The sequence below is a fragment of the Eublepharis macularius genome, chromosome 14, assembly GCF_028583425.1.
Source record: "Eublepharis macularius isolate TG4126 chromosome 14, MPM_Emac_v1.0, whole genome shotgun sequence".
In the NCBI taxonomy this organism is placed as follows: domain Eukaryota; kingdom Metazoa; phylum Chordata; class Lepidosauria; order Squamata; family Eublepharidae; genus Eublepharis; species Eublepharis macularius.
The window spans coordinates 23573-40914 of record NC_072803.1 but is presented as its reverse complement, the minus strand read 5'-3'; positions in this window follow the sequence as shown (position 1 = coordinate 40914).

Below are 17342 nucleotides of genomic sequence, written 5' to 3'. Positions count from 1 at the left end.
GGTCCCTTCTTCTAGCCAGTTCACGTTGTATGCAGGTAACCTCGTCTCTCCAATAATGCTCCTTTTGACTTAAACGTAGTTGTACCTCCTCAGATGCACCTTCTGCAGCGGAAAGTGCTTGGGTCACCTTTTGGATCTTTTCGTTGAGTTCTTCAGAAATTACCTGGAGTTCCTTTTCTGTAAGGTTTTCGTATGTACGGAATATGGCTTTCTTCGACTCTTTCCTTGACTCTTTCCTTGACTCTTTCCTCATCTTAGGTTTCTCCGATCCCGCCTTTCTATCAGTCTGCATGTCATCTCTTTGTTTTTGTTCCGGGTTGATACATGATCCGGTAGTAAAGGAGGCCAGAGGCGTATCTTGCGTACCTTCCTCTTCTGTCACATTCAAGGCTTCAAATCGGTTGCTGACCATCGTTCGTATCGGGTTATACACTCCCCGTCTTACCCTGCCTCTAAGGACATCGTGCGAAGTCCTCTTTACCTCCTGCCAACCCCCTTCATGTAAACATTCGTTACTGTCCTTCTCCCCGTGTTTTGCAGTAGCACCCTCTGAAAATTGGCTAGTCGATGAATCCTCATCTGTTCGATTTAAATGAGGGTGACAGCGAACGAGTTTTGAGTACGAGTTTGGATACCACTTGTTATAATGCGCGTCGGGACACAGAAGGTACGTGTGGCCTTGGCGGCCACAAAGGTTACAGACCACTCCAGTTGTACATTGTGTGGAGTTATGGCCCCTCCTCCCACAGACAGAACACAAAGGTGTGGCACAGTGTTGCCTAATATGGTCAAACCCCCCACATTGGAAGCATGCTGGGGGTTGCCCACTGTACCTGGTGATCCCTCTATCTCCTCCCAGAAAAAAATATTTAGGAATATGTTGTAGTTTACTCCTGAAATCTCTTTGCAAAGAGACGACAGTCTTATATTCGCCTTTCCAAATGCCCCACGAATTGAGGGCCTTTTGGGGGGGTAACAACACCTTGCAAAATCTGCCCAGCCATTGTTCCACATCCTCTGCTGGAATATTTGTCGTTCTGAATGCCACCGTCAGAACCCTCGATTCTCCTCGGAAGAGGGGAATAATGTCATAGTCACCAAAGGGATTCGGGGTCGACCTCATGATTTCTCTCAACCTCCCCCAACCCTTCTGGTATCCTCGTTCTGACACAAAACAAACATCGGTTTCCCTAAACCCCGGCGGCATGATAACTGCCAGTATGTCGCCTCGTGGAATTCCCATTATCCCTAAAAGCACCTCCTCTATCATGTATTCTTCTGTGAGCTTTTGTGGATCTGAGCCTTTATACCTGAACCGAATAACAAATCTTTGCCTCGGATCAAATTCTCCTTCATCTTCTCTCATATTGAAGAAATCCTCTAAGAATTCTTCATCCTCCAGTCTCTCCTTTTCAAAATCCGTCCGACGGCGGGGGGGTTCTCCATCCGTTTCCCCCTCCCTCCGTGATCCCGGGTCCCTTGGCCTCCTACCGGTTCCCCTCAACATGTCTGCATAAGACGTTCCTGCGCTCCCAACGGAAGGTGTGTGGGCTGGTAAGGATTCGCTAGAACCCGTTGTTAGAGGTTCCCTAGAATCTGTTGTTAAAGATTCTCTAAAACTTGCTGCTGAAACCTTAGGCATTGCGTCAGGAAGAGTATTACTCGTAGGTAACCTAGGTGTTGTTACAGTTACTCCCGGGTTACTAGGAACCGGTAGGACCACATCCCTCTTAGGTTCTCCTTGGTTTCCCAATGCTATCCCCACTGGCGTACCTTGTGACACATCAGCATCTCCTACTCCAATTCCCAAACCTTGGGCTCCCTTTTCAACCCTAACCGTGCATACCGATATTTGTGTATCACGTTCCCGCTTTCCGTTTGTCTCTGATGTTACATGATTGGAAGGATCCTCCTGCAAGATCACTGAAGTTCCTGCAGAAGGATTTACATATGTCTCAAATGTCTCATGTATGTTTTCTTTACTCACAGGTCCTGTATTAAGTCGCAGTTCAATCAATTCCGAATCCGTGTCCATGACGAAGTTCCCTATCGAGATATCTTCAGTCGTCACAGGTAAGTTTCCTTGCACGGTGATCAGAAGGGAGTCCTGTTCTGATTGCATGTCTGTCTGCATCGGTAGAACTGTCTCGTTCATAGTCCTAGTCATTGAGGTCAAGCTAACAGCTTCTCCCTTCCCTTCAGATGACAGGCTGGTCTGTGCTGTATCGGGAAGAGAAAGAACACCCGAAGACCCAGTATCCACTTGCAAAACATTCCCCCGCAGGGGTGCCTTGTCCCTAAAGTTTAATTCCCTGCTCTCCTTCCTTCTCCCCTCCCTTCTCCCCTCCCTCTGCGGCTTCCCTCCACATCTCTCCGAAGAAACTACTTCCTTTCTCTTAATATCCCTATCTGATATACATCCACCTTCCTTAGTAGGGGCTAACTCCATCTCCTCTTCTTCCTCCTCTTCCCTTTCGGAACTAGAGAGAGATTCTATGCCAGATAAGCCAGATAACCCCCCGCTGTCCTCATCTCCTCCGTCTCCTTCCTTTTCAGTCCCCTTTTCATCTTTCATCCCTCTCTCTCCTTTCTTCCTACGTCCCTCTTCATCTTCTAGAAAGAGCCTCTTATCCACAGAACAGAAACGACCGTGACCCTCACCCGTTTGCGGGAGACTCTGCGAAGCAGAGTCTCCCTGGCGACACATTCGGGCATCTTGTGCTGCTATCATGGCAGATAATTCAGCATGCGATGGAATCGTCACAGGATTAGCCAGCTGAGTCGTATCCGTCATCATCTTAGACACAGTTTTCCGTTCAAGCCTTCCTTTCCTGGGCGCGACACTCCTTCCAGTCGACGTCTCCGCCTCTCCCTTTAGTCGTTGAACACGGACTTTGAAAACATGCAACACTTGGACGCACCAGTGTATCAAATCTTTTTGTGTCATTTCTGTCGCTCTCTTGCCAGGTTCGTCAAGAAATCCCGTGCCTTCCGCCGGCGGTCTTTCTTCAGCACGACGACAGATACCTTTGAGAAGTTTCGTAAGTCCCTCCTCCGTCAACCAGGAGGGATAGGTCTCCGTCGAAGTACGACTCCGACGTCCTATGACAAGCCTATCAACGATGTTGATCGATAGGGATCTGGCATAAAGAAGATTTTGCGGCGGCGGCTCTTGTCCGGTTTCCTCTCCATCAGTAAGATAGGTAAACAACACCTCCTTTTGTTTATCAAGCATGTCTATCATCGAGTCCTTGCTTCTCTTAGTTAACGAAGGCGTGGGTACCATCACCCATCCCACATGAGTCAACAGAAAACACCAGAACTTTGCCAAATCGAGCTTATTATTTTCTTCTGGAACCAAAAGGTCCAGACCCTTAGACATGGGACCAAACTTTATCTTCTCCCAGGCATTAGTCAATTGGATCTCTCTAACATTCCGGACAGCATTAGATTCTATCCCTGGGGTTCCACATTCCATAGACAGGGCCGGAGACAAGTCCCCGATTCCAACCCCCTGTTTTGCTATACTCGTATTTTGCTCCTCTGAGAGCTGTCCATAAATATGTGTAGAACAATCTTCTTGTTCAAGACTCTGGGAAGACTGTCGGTATGTATGTTCTCGGGCACCCTGTGAAGTTTGGGCCGAGTGAGATTCTTGCCCTTGCTTCTGCTTCTTTTTAGCTGGTTGTTCCTCCGGGGACGAACTGTGGTCAATGACACCCTTAGAACATTTCGTTCGGGAGGAAGGGACGATGTTTGAAGAGTCTTCATCGACTTGTGCCAGTTTGAATAAGTCCTCATAAACGTGGACCTTGTGTGTCTCTTTCAGTATTATATCAAGAAATCTGTCCTTCTGTTTAAGGAGTTTAGCACGCCGTTCAAGGTCCAGACAATCCACTAGGTGTTTATCCACATTTTGAATGGAAATTTCCGTTTCTTTTAGCTGGTAACGAGCTTTACGTAGTCCCTCGGCCCATCTTTGCCTTTCCTCTTCGGGCTCTCGGGGTAAGTCTGTGTTAGAGGAGACGATGTCTTTCTCCACGGGGATCTCCGAAGGAACAGGTTCCGATTTTGCTCTACAAGCTATAGGGGACTTAGCTAAATCCATCACCTCGTCAAGATAACGGTCCATACGCCGCTGAGAAAAATCATCCCCCTTTCCCAGGACAAAGGAATCCTTCGATTGTTTATAAGCTGCTCTTTGGCGTTGGATAACAGCGACATCAATAGAGTCAACCCGGGAAACACGGCCAAGATCAAGGTCGGAGTCGGAGGTAAGAATAAATTCAACTTCACTCCCTTGGTCGGGGCAGAGTCTTGACCGCCGTATGTCTTCCTGAAATTCGGTGCTGTGGGAGGGGCCCCCTGTCTGTTTAAGGGCCTGTCCTTGTTTCTCCATTTGCACAGCAGCTGTTATCGGAAGTCTATCTCGGCTTTTAATAGATTGCATATCTGGTTCAGCCGTGTCAACATCTGGGTCAGCAAGCGGGTCCATCACATCACAACACACTGGTGTGTCAGAATGAGGAATGGGAGTAGAGGTCTCCTCGGGAGTAAGGACCTGTGTGATAAAGTTCTCAGTCTTCTGGGCCTCCTGAGTTATAAAGGTCTCCTCATGAGTAAGTACATGTGTAACAGCGTCCCCAGCATTCAGGGTTTTCGTAGGAGCAAAGGTCTCCTCGTGAGTAAGGACACGTGTAACAGCCTTCCCAGCATTCAGGATTTGCATAGGAGTAAAGGTCTCCTCGTGAGTAAGGACACGTGTAAGCACCTCCCTAGCATTCAGGATTTGCATAGGAGCAAAGGTCTCCTCGTGAGTAAGGACACGTGTAACAGCCTCCCCTACATTCAGGTCTTGCTTAGGAGCAGAGGTCTCCTCATGAGTAAGGACAGGTGTAACAGCTTCCCCAGCATTCAATTTTTGCATAGGAGCAGAGGTCTCCTCGCGAGTAAGGACACGTGTAACGGCCTCCCCAGCATTCAGGATTTGAATAGGAGTGAAGGTCTCCTCGTGAGTAAGGGCAAGTGTAACGGCCTCCCCAGCATTCAAGTTTTGCTTAGGCGCAGAGGTCTCCTCGCGAGTAAGGACACATGTAACAGTCTCCCCCACATTCAGGCCTTGCATAGGAGGAAAGGTCTCCTCACGAGTAAGTACACGTGTAACAGCCTTCCCAGAGTCCAGGGCGTTCTTAGAAGGAAAGGTCTCCTCAAGAGTAGGGCCACGTGTAACGGGTTTCCGAATGCTCCGGGTCTCCTCAGGAGTAAAGGTGTCATTCAAACTCTCACCCACCACGTCCAGGGCCAGGTCATCCCCAGACCCGTCTAAGGTTACAGCTGCCTGTCCTGTTGCATGTTCCATTGAAAGCAATAGGGAAAAGGAATCCTCCTTTAAAGCGGCAGGGGTCTTCTGGGAGGGGTCAAAACCCAAACTGGGGGTCTGGTCTATATTCCCCAGGGGCCCTCGAACATCCTTACTGTGTTTGACGTCAGAAGGCACGACTCCCAAAGAGGATGGCAGCAGATGAAGTTGGAAGCCTTTTTCTTGTAGGCCATGCTGAGAAGCATGCTCTCCATTGTCTCCATTGTCTTGTATAGGCAAAAATTCGATCTCAATTTGGGGGTCCCCCCCAGGAGGGGGGGCCTCCATATTCAGACCCCCTGATGGGGGTACCCTTAGGAACAAACTCTGACCAAAATTGAAATTTTTCTGAGAGATATAATAGGTAAAAAAAGCGAAAATCCAAACCAGGAAGTGAGAGCTCCTTGATCGCACGCCTGCTATTCAAGGTGGGTGGGGTTAGGGTTAGGGTTAGGGGTTAGGGTTAGGGAAAATAGATTTTTTTTTTTTTTTTTGGGAAAATAGATTTTTTATTTAATAATAACCATTCTACAACAAACTGTAAGCAACAAATTCCAAGATGCATAATTACGATTGAAACAATAAATACAGTTAATATATACATACATATATACATACATACATATTACATATTAATATAGGCATCTAAATATTTCTAGCATTAAATATCACCATTAAATATTAACATTAAGCATAAAGCATTAAGCATCAAGCATCGACATAAATGTAAGCCATCAACATTCAGGCTGTTCATGTTTCAAACTTTATTAACTTTATTAACTTTATTAACTTTATTAACTTTATTAACTGTATTAACTTTATTAACTTTATTCATTATTAACTATTAACTATGAACTATGAACTATGAACTATTAACTATCAACTTTTCACTTTTTACTAATTAAGGAAATAAAAGAAAAAGAAAAAGAAGAATTAAGTTATACAACAGATGTCTATCCAACTTGAGAGAAGTCAAGGTAGGAAGCAATTATATCTGACTTCAAGGAACTGGCGGGTTGATCTCATGAAACCACCTCCACCTGCTCAGCCACTTCACGCCCTTCATCCTCTTTTCTTCCCACCTTTTAATTTTCGCCAAATAATCTGTTACAGTATGTACCGTTTCAACTAAGGGTACTGCCTTTTTGGTATACACCTCCTCCCTTCTGTTTTTCATCACAGTACTAACAAAGATGAGATTCACTAACCTAACCAGTGCCCAAGGAACCTTAATACCAGCCTTCTCACCCGGACAGCCCCCCTGCTCCCTGGGATTCCCAAACCCTTCTGTCGGCTCCAATCCCGAGACAATCGTTTCCCAGTGTTGTGATATCAGAAAAGGCCATTGCAATGCTCTGGCTACTCCTGCCCACGACCTCCTTACAGCTACACACTCCTTCACAACATGGGGGATGGTCTCAGGAATGTTGGTATGTGGATTCAAAGACCTACAAAGCACCCTGGGGCAACGCTGTTGATCTTCTGTCGCCCCAAACTTTTTACTTCCCACATATAATATCTGATGGTAAGTCCTCCAACGAAGATCCCGTAGGGCATAAGGTATGGTCCGGTCACCGAAGGTGGGGATAGGAAAGATCTGGTTCCTCAAATACGAAGAAAGCGTCTCCTTCTTCCGTCTCTCTTCATCATAGGGTACCAACCGACTTCGGTGCATAACAGTCCAGTACAACTTTCCGGTAACTCCTTTAGTTCCCGGGCTAGTTCCCTTGACTTCTGAGGCTTCGATGCCATGTTTCTGTATCCCCTTTGCTACCTCAACCATAAAGTCAGGAAGCTGTACTTTCATCGAAGCCGTCAAGCGGGTCGGCAGAGAGCCTTCTTTCCACCATCGTTTTGCCCATCTGGTGTCTACCCAACTGTCCATAAAGAACTGTCTGGTGTACATTTCTTGCGTAATCAAGCCCGTCGCATTCTGCTGCCAAGTTCCACAGTTAAAAACTAGAAAGATGGATAGGAACCACAGTCCAATCTCCGGTAACCCAAGACCTCCTTCTCCGTGTCCTCTCTGAACGACTACTCTCGCAAGCGGTAAGTGGAGCGTCCCGAAAATCCACTTAAAAACCGCTCTGGTGATGATGGTTACTGTAGATTCCGGCGGAGGGTAAACTGTCGCGAGGTAATTGCCAGCTGGAATGCAATATATGGCAAAATATTGAACTTTTTGTGCTGTGGATAATCTCCATGTCTTCCACTTGTCCAGTCTTTCCAACACTCGCTGTTGCCATACAATCCAATTATCCCTCCAGCCATCAGCTCTCAAAGAAAAGGTGACTCCCAGGATCTTCAGAGACAGCATCCCCGTTCCTGTCCCGCTCGCTCCTTCGTCGTCATGCTGTCTGTTCTCCTTTCCTTCTACCTGTCCTTCCAGCTCCTCACGGTCTCTATGATCCTTCTCCGTAGGCACCATGGGAGTCACTTCCATTCTTCCCGTCCGCCCGTCGAGATCGTAAATCTGACTTTTAAGCTCGTTCACCTTTGCTCCGGAAACAATTTCGTAGCGCCGTAAATGTTCTCGCACCTTTAGCAGTTCCTCTGTGTTCCGGAGGATGACGTAACAATCGTCAGCGTGGGCTAGACTGGTGATGCGATACTCCGGACAACCGTGGGGAAAAATTCCTCTGATGAACCGATCTCTCTGCAACGCCCTAAGAAGAGGATCTAGTGTCAAGACGTACAGGAGAGGACTGAGAGGGCATCCTTGTCTAACCCCCGTGGGTACTGGAAATGGCGACCCTCGACACCCTCCGACGTTTGGTGTAACCTGCGCGTTCATGTAAAGTGCCTGTAGGAGCTTGATCAGCTGTTCTGGCAATCCATGGAATTTTAAAACAGCCCACATGTAGCCTCTGTCAACCCGGTCAAACGCTTTACTCTGGTCCAGCTGCAATATGCATAGATGTTCCTTTTCTTGCTGTAACCGGTCAAAAATCTGTCTGAAAACACAGGTGGTATGCGCCATTCTCCTTCCGGGTACAGAGCTGGTTTGTCCAACCTGCACTAGTGCATTAGCCAGTTTTTTCAACCTATTATTGAGGACCCTTGCTAGTATCCTGTAATCGGTGTTGTTAACCGTGATGGGTCTCCAGTTGCCTATCAGAGTCGGATCTCCTCCTTTGTACAATAGACTCATTGATCCGTGTAAAAAACTCCGTCCCACCCTCGCCCTCTGCAGCATCTCATTAAAAACCTCCGTCAAGATGGGAACTAAGTGATCTTTAAAGTTCTTATAGAATCCATACGGTAACCCATCCGGTCCCGGCTTAGAGTTACGTTTACCCGCCTGAATGGCTCGCTGGATTTCTTCTTGCTCGAAGGGCCGAGAGAGTTCGCAAAGATCTTCTTCGTTTGGCGGTAACGGTTTCTGCCCAAAGGCACTTTCTAGATAGGACTGAATGCGTACTTCATCAGGAGAGGTTTCCGAAACCGCGTAAAATTCTCTATAAAATCTAGAGACCTCTTCTGCTATCTCGACCGGTTCTTGAAGTAGTCCATCTGACGGACCTCCTTTTAACGCGGACAGAGTCTGGTTGTATCGAGGCAGGCGATCTTTTTGCCATTCTCCCTTCTCAATTAACGGCCCCGATGCTCTAGCCACCCGTGCCATATGACGCCGTCGACGTTGGGTAAGGCGGTAAGTTTTAATAACTTCTTGATTGCGTCGAAGCCGTTCATTGTCAACGTCAAGGCCCTTGTTCATTCTCCATCTGCATGCAAGTACGTTCTGGATCGCTCTGTGATATTGTGACAGTTCATAACTGCCCTGCACTCTCCTGGCCCGAACCGAAGCATATCGTATGGCATCTTTCGTCCTTTCCCACCAATCGAGGACATCCATCCCAGACTTTATACGCTTCTGGCATTCAAGCGTCAGAACAATTTCCGGTTCCATCCGAAAGGTCCTGAGGTCCGCTTCACTGAGTCGCCAAGCTGGTTTGTGATTCCTCCTATTGGGTTGTCCTGCAAATAATACTTGAAGAATAGCGTGGTCTGACCACGGCGTCAAAATAATCTTACATCCCGTAAGGGGGAGAGCCGCTGGAGCCCATATTCTGTCCAACCTGCTTGTCGACAGAGGGTGATAATAAGTCATCTTACACCCTAAGGTTGCTGTGAATTTACGTCGGAACGTTGCCCGGTGATGCGTAGGGAGAAAATCTAATTCCCCATCCTTCTGTAGCCCCGCATCCATCAAGCCAAGGCGATCTTTAAGAAGGGCTTTCAGTCTTTTTTCCTCCATTGTCAGCTGTTTAAATACAGGGGCAGACGTTCCCATTTGAGCACCGGCTCTCAAATTAATTCTATCCTCTCGCTCGGAGCGAACATTGAAATCTCCCGCCACGAGTAGAGCCCTCTTTGTACCAATATGATCCTCCAATGTTTGCCACAGTTGTCGTCTATGAATTGCCTTCACAGGAGCATAGAGGGCACACAACCTAAACTTGCTGTCTAACGCTTTTGCCGGGTTTTTAAGATTGAAGTCCACTATTATAAGATGACCCGGCATAGCATCGATGGTCCTCACAACTTTAAGATCAGGATTGCATAAGAAGAGAACCGCGACACCTCCCGTTCCTTCCTCTTCTTTCAAAGACCAAATTGAAGGCCCCCAAGTCCAGGAATTCTGCGCTGCACTCCTCTCCCTAGGAGTACTAATATTAGTTTCTTGCAGGACAAAAACATCAGCCTTTAGCCTCCTAATGTGGTAATAAACATCTTCTCTCCTCACCGACTGCCGTAGCCCTCTACAATTCCAGGTAAGTATGTTCAACTCCATTGGTATTGTTAATGAATATAAGATAGCAGCAATAGCAATAAAACCATAAGCCATCTTAAATCCAGTTCCATTGAACTTATCGACTGTCATTTTATCTTTCCTCTTCCTATTCTTTTCCTACAAACCTCGCCGGTCTTCCTCCGTGCCTTCCACTACAGTTTCTAAACTCATCGTCTCCACCTCCTCCTGCGGATCAGGAGGCGTGGCCTTACACGGAAATGACGCGCACGGCGTCAAAATGTTTCCCCTTGAGTCGGGTAAGCTAACAGGAGGAGGATACTCGTGCTGTTGAGGAACCTTTTCCTGGTCAGGAGGAGAGTCAGACTGGTCGCCTGTCACAGGGTTCTTTTCCACCAATGATATTCCACTTATCCACTCCATCGATTCTGTCTTCCCTCCTTCAAGGTCCTCGCTTATCTCTGCAATTCGCTCTCTAATTTGTTCATGTCTTTGTCCATCTGTATACATAGGTATCTGTTCCTGGTTCTGTGTGTCTCCCTGGTTCAGCATCGCCTCCTGTTCTGGCGCTTCTTCCACCATCATCATCTGGGAGTCACTTAACGGTTCCTCGGTAAGGTTTGGGTCTCGGTCCCTTCTTCTAGCCAGTTCACGTTGTATGCAGGTAACCTCGTCTCTCCAATAATGCTCCTTTTGACTTAAACGTAGTTGTACCTCCTCAGATGCACCTTCTGCAGCGGAAAGTGCTTGGGTCACCTTTTGGATCTTTTCGTTGAGTTCTTCAGAAATTACCTGGAGTTCCTTTTCTGTAAGGTTTTCGTATGTACGGAATATGGCTTTCTTCGACTCTTTCCTTGACTCTTTCCTTGACTCTTTCCTCATCTTAGGTTTCTCCGATCCCGCCTTTCTATCAGTCTGCATGTCATCTCTTTGTTTTTGTTCCGGGTTGATACATGATCCGGTAGTAAAGGAGGCCAGAGGCGTATCTTGCGTACCTTCCTCTTCTGTCACATTCAAGGCTTCAAATCGGTTGCTGACCATCGTTCGTATCGGGTTATACACTCCCCGTCTTACCCTGCCTCTAAGGACATCGTGCGAAGTCCTCTTTACCTCCTGCCAACCCCCTTCATGTAAACATTCGTTACTGTCCTTCTCCCCGTGTTTTGCAGTAGCACCCTCTGAAAATTGGCTAGTCGATGAATCCTCATCTGTTCGATTTAAATGAGGGTGACAGCGAACGAGTTTTGAGTACGAGTTTGGATACCACTTGTTATAATGCGCGTCGGGACACAGAAGGTACGTGTGGCCTTGGCGGCCACAAAGGTTACAGACCACTCCAGTTGTACATTGTGTGGAGTTATGGCCCCTCCTCCCACAGACAGAACACAAAGGTGTGGCACAGTGTTGCCTAATATGGTCAAACCCCCCACATTGGAAGCATGCTGGGGGTTGCCCACTGTACCTGGTGATCCCTCTATCTCCTCCCAGAAAAAAATATTTAGGAATATGTTGTAGTTTACTCCTGAAATCTCTTTGCAAAGAGACGACAGTCTTATATTCTCCTTTCCAAATGCCCCACGAATTGAGGGCCTTTTGGGGGGGTAACAACACCTTGCAAAATCTGCCCAGCCATTGTTCCACATCCTCTGCTGGAATATTTGTCGTTCTGAATGCCACTGTCAGAACCCTCGATTCTCCTCGGAAGAGGGGAATAATGTCATAGTCACCAAAGGGATTCGGGGTCGACCTCATGATTTCTCTCAACCTCCCCCAACCCTTCTGGTATCCTCGTTCTGACACAAAACAAACATCGGTTTCCCTAAGCCCCGGCGGCATGATAACTGCCAGTATGTCGCCTCGTGGAATTCCCATTATCCCTAAAAGCACCTCCTCTATCATGTATTCTTCTGTGAGCTTTTGTGGATCTGAGCCTTTATACCTGAACCGAATAACAAATCTTTGCCTCGGATCAAATTCTCCTTCATCTTCTCTCATATTGAAGAAATCCTCTAAGAATTCTTCATCCTCCAGTCTCTCCTTTTCAAAATCCGTCCGACGGCGGGGGGGTTCTCCATCCGTTTCCCCCTCCCTCCGTGATCCCGGGTCCCTTGGCCTCCTACCGGTTCCCCTCAACATGTCTGCATAAGACGTTCCTGCGCTCCCAACGGAAGGTGTGTGGGCTGGTAAGGATTCGCTAGAACCCGTTGTTAGAGGTTCCCTAGAATCTGTTGTTAAAGATTCTCTAACACTTGCTGCTGAAACCTTAGGCATTGCGTCAGGAAGAGTATTACTCGTAGGTAACCTAGGTGTTGTTACAGTTACTCCCGGGTTTCTAGGAACCGGTAGGACCACATCCCTCTTAGGTTCTCCTTGGTTTCCCAATGCTATCCCCACTGGCGTACCTTGTGACACATCAACATCTCCTACTCCAATTGCCAAACCTTGGGCTCCCTTTTCCACCCTAACCGTGCATACCAATATTTGTGTATCACGTTCCCGCTTTCCGTTTGTCTCTGATGTTACATGATTGGAAGGATCCTCCTGCAAGATCACTGAAGTTCCTGCAGAAGGATTTACATATGTCTCAAATGTCTCATGTATGTTTTCTTTACTCACAGGTCCTGTATTAAGTCGCAGTTCAATCAATTCCGAATCCGTGTCCATGACGAAGTTCCCTATCGAGATATCTTCAGTCGTCACAGGTAAGTTTCCTTGCACGGTGATCAGAAGGGAGTCCTGTTCTGATTGCATGTCTGTCTGCATCGGTAGAACTGTCTCGTTCATAGTCCTAGTCATTGAGGTCAAGCTAACAGCTTCTCCCTTCCCTTCAGATGACAGGCTGGTCTGTGCTGTATCGGGAAGAGAAAGAACACCCGAAGACCCAGTATCCACTTGCAAAACATTCCCCCGCAGGGGTGCCTTGTCCCTAAAGTTTAATTCCCTGCTCTCCTTCCTTCTCCCCTCCCTTCTCCCCTCCCTCTGCGGCTTCCCTCCACATCTCTCCAAAGAAACTACTTCCTTTCTCTTAATATCCCTATCTGATATACATCCACCTTCCTTAGTAGGGGCTAACTCCATCTCCTCTTCTTCCTCCTCTTCCCTTTCGGAACTAGAGAGAGATTCTATGCCAGATAAGCCAGATAACCCCCCGCTGTCCTCATCTCCTCCCTCTCCTTCCTTTTCAGTCCCCTTTTCATCTTTCATCCCTCTCTCTCCTTTCTTCCTACGTCCCTCTTCATCTTCTAGAAAGAGCCTCTTATCCACAGAACAGAAGCGACCGTGACCCTCACCCGTTTGCGGGAGACTCTGCGAAGCAGAGTCTCCCTGGCGACACATTCGGGCATCTTGTGCTGCTATCATGGCAGATAATTCAGCATGCGATGGAATCGTCACAGGATTAGCCAGCTGAGTCGTATCCGTCATCATCTTAGACACAGTTTTCCGTTCAAGCCTTCCTTTCCTGGGCGCGACACTCCTTCCAGTCGACGTCTCCGCCTCTCCCTTTAGTCGTTGAACACGGACTTTGAAAACATGCAACGCTTGGATGCACCAGTGTATCAAATCTTTTTGTGTCATTTCTGTCGCTCTCTTGCCAGGTTCGTCAAGAAATCCCGTGCCTTCCGCCGGCGGTCTTTCTTCAGCACGACGACAGATACCTTTGAGAAGTTTCGTAAGTCCCTCCTCCGTCAACCAGGAGGGATAGGTCTCCGTCGAAGTACGACTCCGACGTCCTATGACAAGCCTATCAACGATGTTGATCGATAGGGATCTGGCATAAAGAAGATTTTGCGGCGGCGGCTCTTGTCCGGTTTCCTCTCCATCAGTAAGATAGGTAAACAACACCTCCTTTTGTTTATCAAGCAAGTCTATCATCGAGTCCTTGCTTCTCTTAGTTAACGAAGGTGTGGGTACCATCACCCATCCCACATGAGTCAACAGAAAACCCCAGAACTTTGCCAAATCGATTTTATTGATTTGTTCTGGAACCAAAAGGTCCAGACCCTTAGACATGGGACCAAACTTTATCTTCTCCCAGGCATTAGTCAATTGGATCTCTCTAACATTCCGGACAGCATTAGATTCTATCCCTGGGGTTCCACATTCCAGAGACAGGGCCGGAGACAAGTCCCCGATTCCAACCCCCTGTTTTGCTATACTCGTATTTTGCTCCTCTGAGAGCTGTCCATAAATATGTGTAGAACAATCTTCTTGTTCAAGACTCTGGGAAGACTGTCGGTCTGCATGTTCTCGGGCACCCTGTGAAGTTCGGGCCGAGTGAGATTCTCGCCCTTGCTTCTGCTTCTTTTTAGCCGGTTGTTCCTCCGGGGACGAACTGTGGTCAATGACACCCTTAGAACATTTCGTTCGGGAGGAAGGGACGATGTTTGAAGAGTCTTCATCGACTTGTGCCAGTTTGAATAAGTCCTCATAAACGTGGACCTTGTGTGTCTCTTTCAGTATTATATCAAGAAATCTGTCCTTCTGTTTAAGGAGTTTAGCACGCCGTTCAAGGTCCAGACAATCCACTAGGTGTTTATCCACATTTTGAATGGAAATTTCCGTTTCTTTTAGCTGGTAACGAGCTTTACGTAGTCCCTCGGCCCATCTTTGCCTTTCCTCTTCGGGCTCTCGGGGTAAGTCTGTGTTAGAGGAGACGATGTCTTTCTCCACGGGGATCTCCGAAGGAACAGGTTCCGATTTTGCTCTACAAGCTATAGGGGACTTAGCTAAATCCATCACCTCGTCAAGATAACGGTCCATACGCCGCTGAGAAAAATCATCCCCCTTTCCCAGGACAAAGGAATCCTTCGATTGTTTATAAGCTGCTCTTTGGCGTTGGATAACAGCGACATCAATAGAGTCAACCCGGGAAACACGGCCAAGATCAAGGTCGGAGTCAGAGGTAAGAATAAATTCAACTTCACTCCCTTGGTCGGGGCAGAGTCTTGACCGCCGTATGTCTTCCTGAAATTCGGTGCTGTGGGAGGGGCCCCCTGTCTGTTTAAGGGCCTGTCCTTGTTTCTCCATTTGCACAGCAGCTGTTATCGGAAGTCTATCTCGGCTTTTAATAGATTGCATATCTGGTTCAGCCGTGTCAACATCTGGGTCAGCAAGCGGGTCCATCACATCACAACACACTGGTGTATCAGAATGAGGAATGGGAGTAGAGGTCTCCTCGGGAGTAAGGACCTGTGTAATAAAGTTCTCAGTCTTCTGGGCCTCCTGAGTTATAAAGGTCTCCTCATGAGTAAGTACATGTGTAACAGCATCCCTAGCATTCAGGGTTTTCGTAGGAGCAAAGGTCTCCTCGTGAGTAAGGACACGTGTAACAGCCTTCCCAGCATTCAGGATTTGCATAGGAGTAAAGGTCTCCTCGTGAGTAAGGACACGTGTAAGCACCTCCCTAGCATTCAGGATTTGCATAGGAGCAAAGGTCTCCTCGTGAGTAAGGACACGTGTAACAGCCTCCCCTACATTCAGGTCTTGCTTAGGAGCAGAGGTCTCCTCATGAGTAAGGACAGGTGTAACAGCTTCCCCAGCATTCAATTTTTGCATAGGAGCAGAGGTCTCCTCGCGAGTAAGGACACGTGTAACGGCCTCCCCAGCATTCAGGATTTGAATAGGAGTGAAGGTCTCCTCGTGAGTAAGGGCAAGTGTAACGGCCTCCCCAGCATTCAAGTTTTGCTTAGGCGCAGAGGTCTCCTCGCGAGTAAGGACACATGTAACAGTCTCCCCCACATTCAGGCCTTGCATAGGAGGAAAGGTCTCCTCACGAGTAAGTACACGTGTAACAGCCTTCCCAGAGTCCAGGGCGTTCTTAGAAGGAAAGGTCTCCTCAAGAGTAGGGCCACGTGTAACGGGTTTCCGAATGCTCCGGGTCTCCTCAGGAGTAAAGGTGTCATTCAAACTCTCACCCACCACGTCCAGGGCCAGGTCATCCCCAGACCCGTCTAAGGTTACAGCTGCCTGTCCTGTTGCATGTTCCATTGAAAGCAATAGGGAAAAGGAATCCTCCTTTAAAGCGGCAGGGGTCTTCTGGGAGGGGTCAAAACCCAAACTGGGGGTCTGGTCTATATTCCCCAGGGGCCCTCGAACATCCTTACTGTGTTTGACGTCAGAAGGCACGACTCCCAAAGAGGATGGCAGCAGATGAAGTTGGAAGCCTTTTTCTTGTAGGCCATGCTGAGAAGCATGCTCTCCATTGTCTCCATTGTCTTGTATAGGCAAAAATTCGATCTCAATTTGGGGGTCCCCCCCAGGAGGGGGGGCCTCCATATTCAGACCCCCTGATGGGGGTACCCTTAGGAACAAACTCTGACCAAAATTGAAATTTTTCTGAGAGATATAATAGGTAAAAAAAGCGAAAATCCAAACCAGGAAGTGAGAGCTCCTTGATCGCACGCCTGCTATTCAAGGTGGGTGGGGTTAGGGTTAGGGTTAGGGGTTAGGGTTAGGGAAAATAGATTTTTTTTTTTTTTTTTGGGAAAATAGATTTTTTATTTAATAATAACCATTCTACAACAAACTGTAAGCAACAAATTCCAAGATGCATAATTACGATTGAAACAATAAATACAGTTAATATATACATACATATATACATACATACATATTACATATTAATATAGGCATCTAAATATTTCTAGCATTAAATATCACCATTAAATATTAACATTAAGCATAAAGCATTAAGCATCAAGCATCGACATAAATGTAAGCCATCAACATTCAGGCTGTTCATGTTTCAAACTTTATTAACTTTATTAACTTTATTAACTTTATTAACTTTATTAACTGTATTAACTTTATTAACTTTATTCATTATTAACTATTAACTATGAACTATGAACTATGAACTATTAACTATCAACTTTTCACTTTTTACTAATTAAGGAAATAAAAGAAAAAGAAAAAGAAGAATTAAGTTATACAACAGATGTCTATCCAACTTGAGAGAAGTCAAGGTAGGAAGCAATTATATCTGACTTCAAGGAACTGGCGGGTTGATCTCATGAAACCACCTCCACCTGCTCAGCCACTTCACGCCCTTCATCCTCTTTTCTTCCCACCTTTTAATTTTCGCCAAATAATCTGTTACAGTATGTACCGTTTCAACTAAGGGTACTGCCTTTTTGGTATACACCTCCTCCCTTCTGTTTTTCATCACAGTACTAACAAAGATGAGATTCACTAACCTAACCAGTGCCCAAGGAACCTTAATACCAGCCT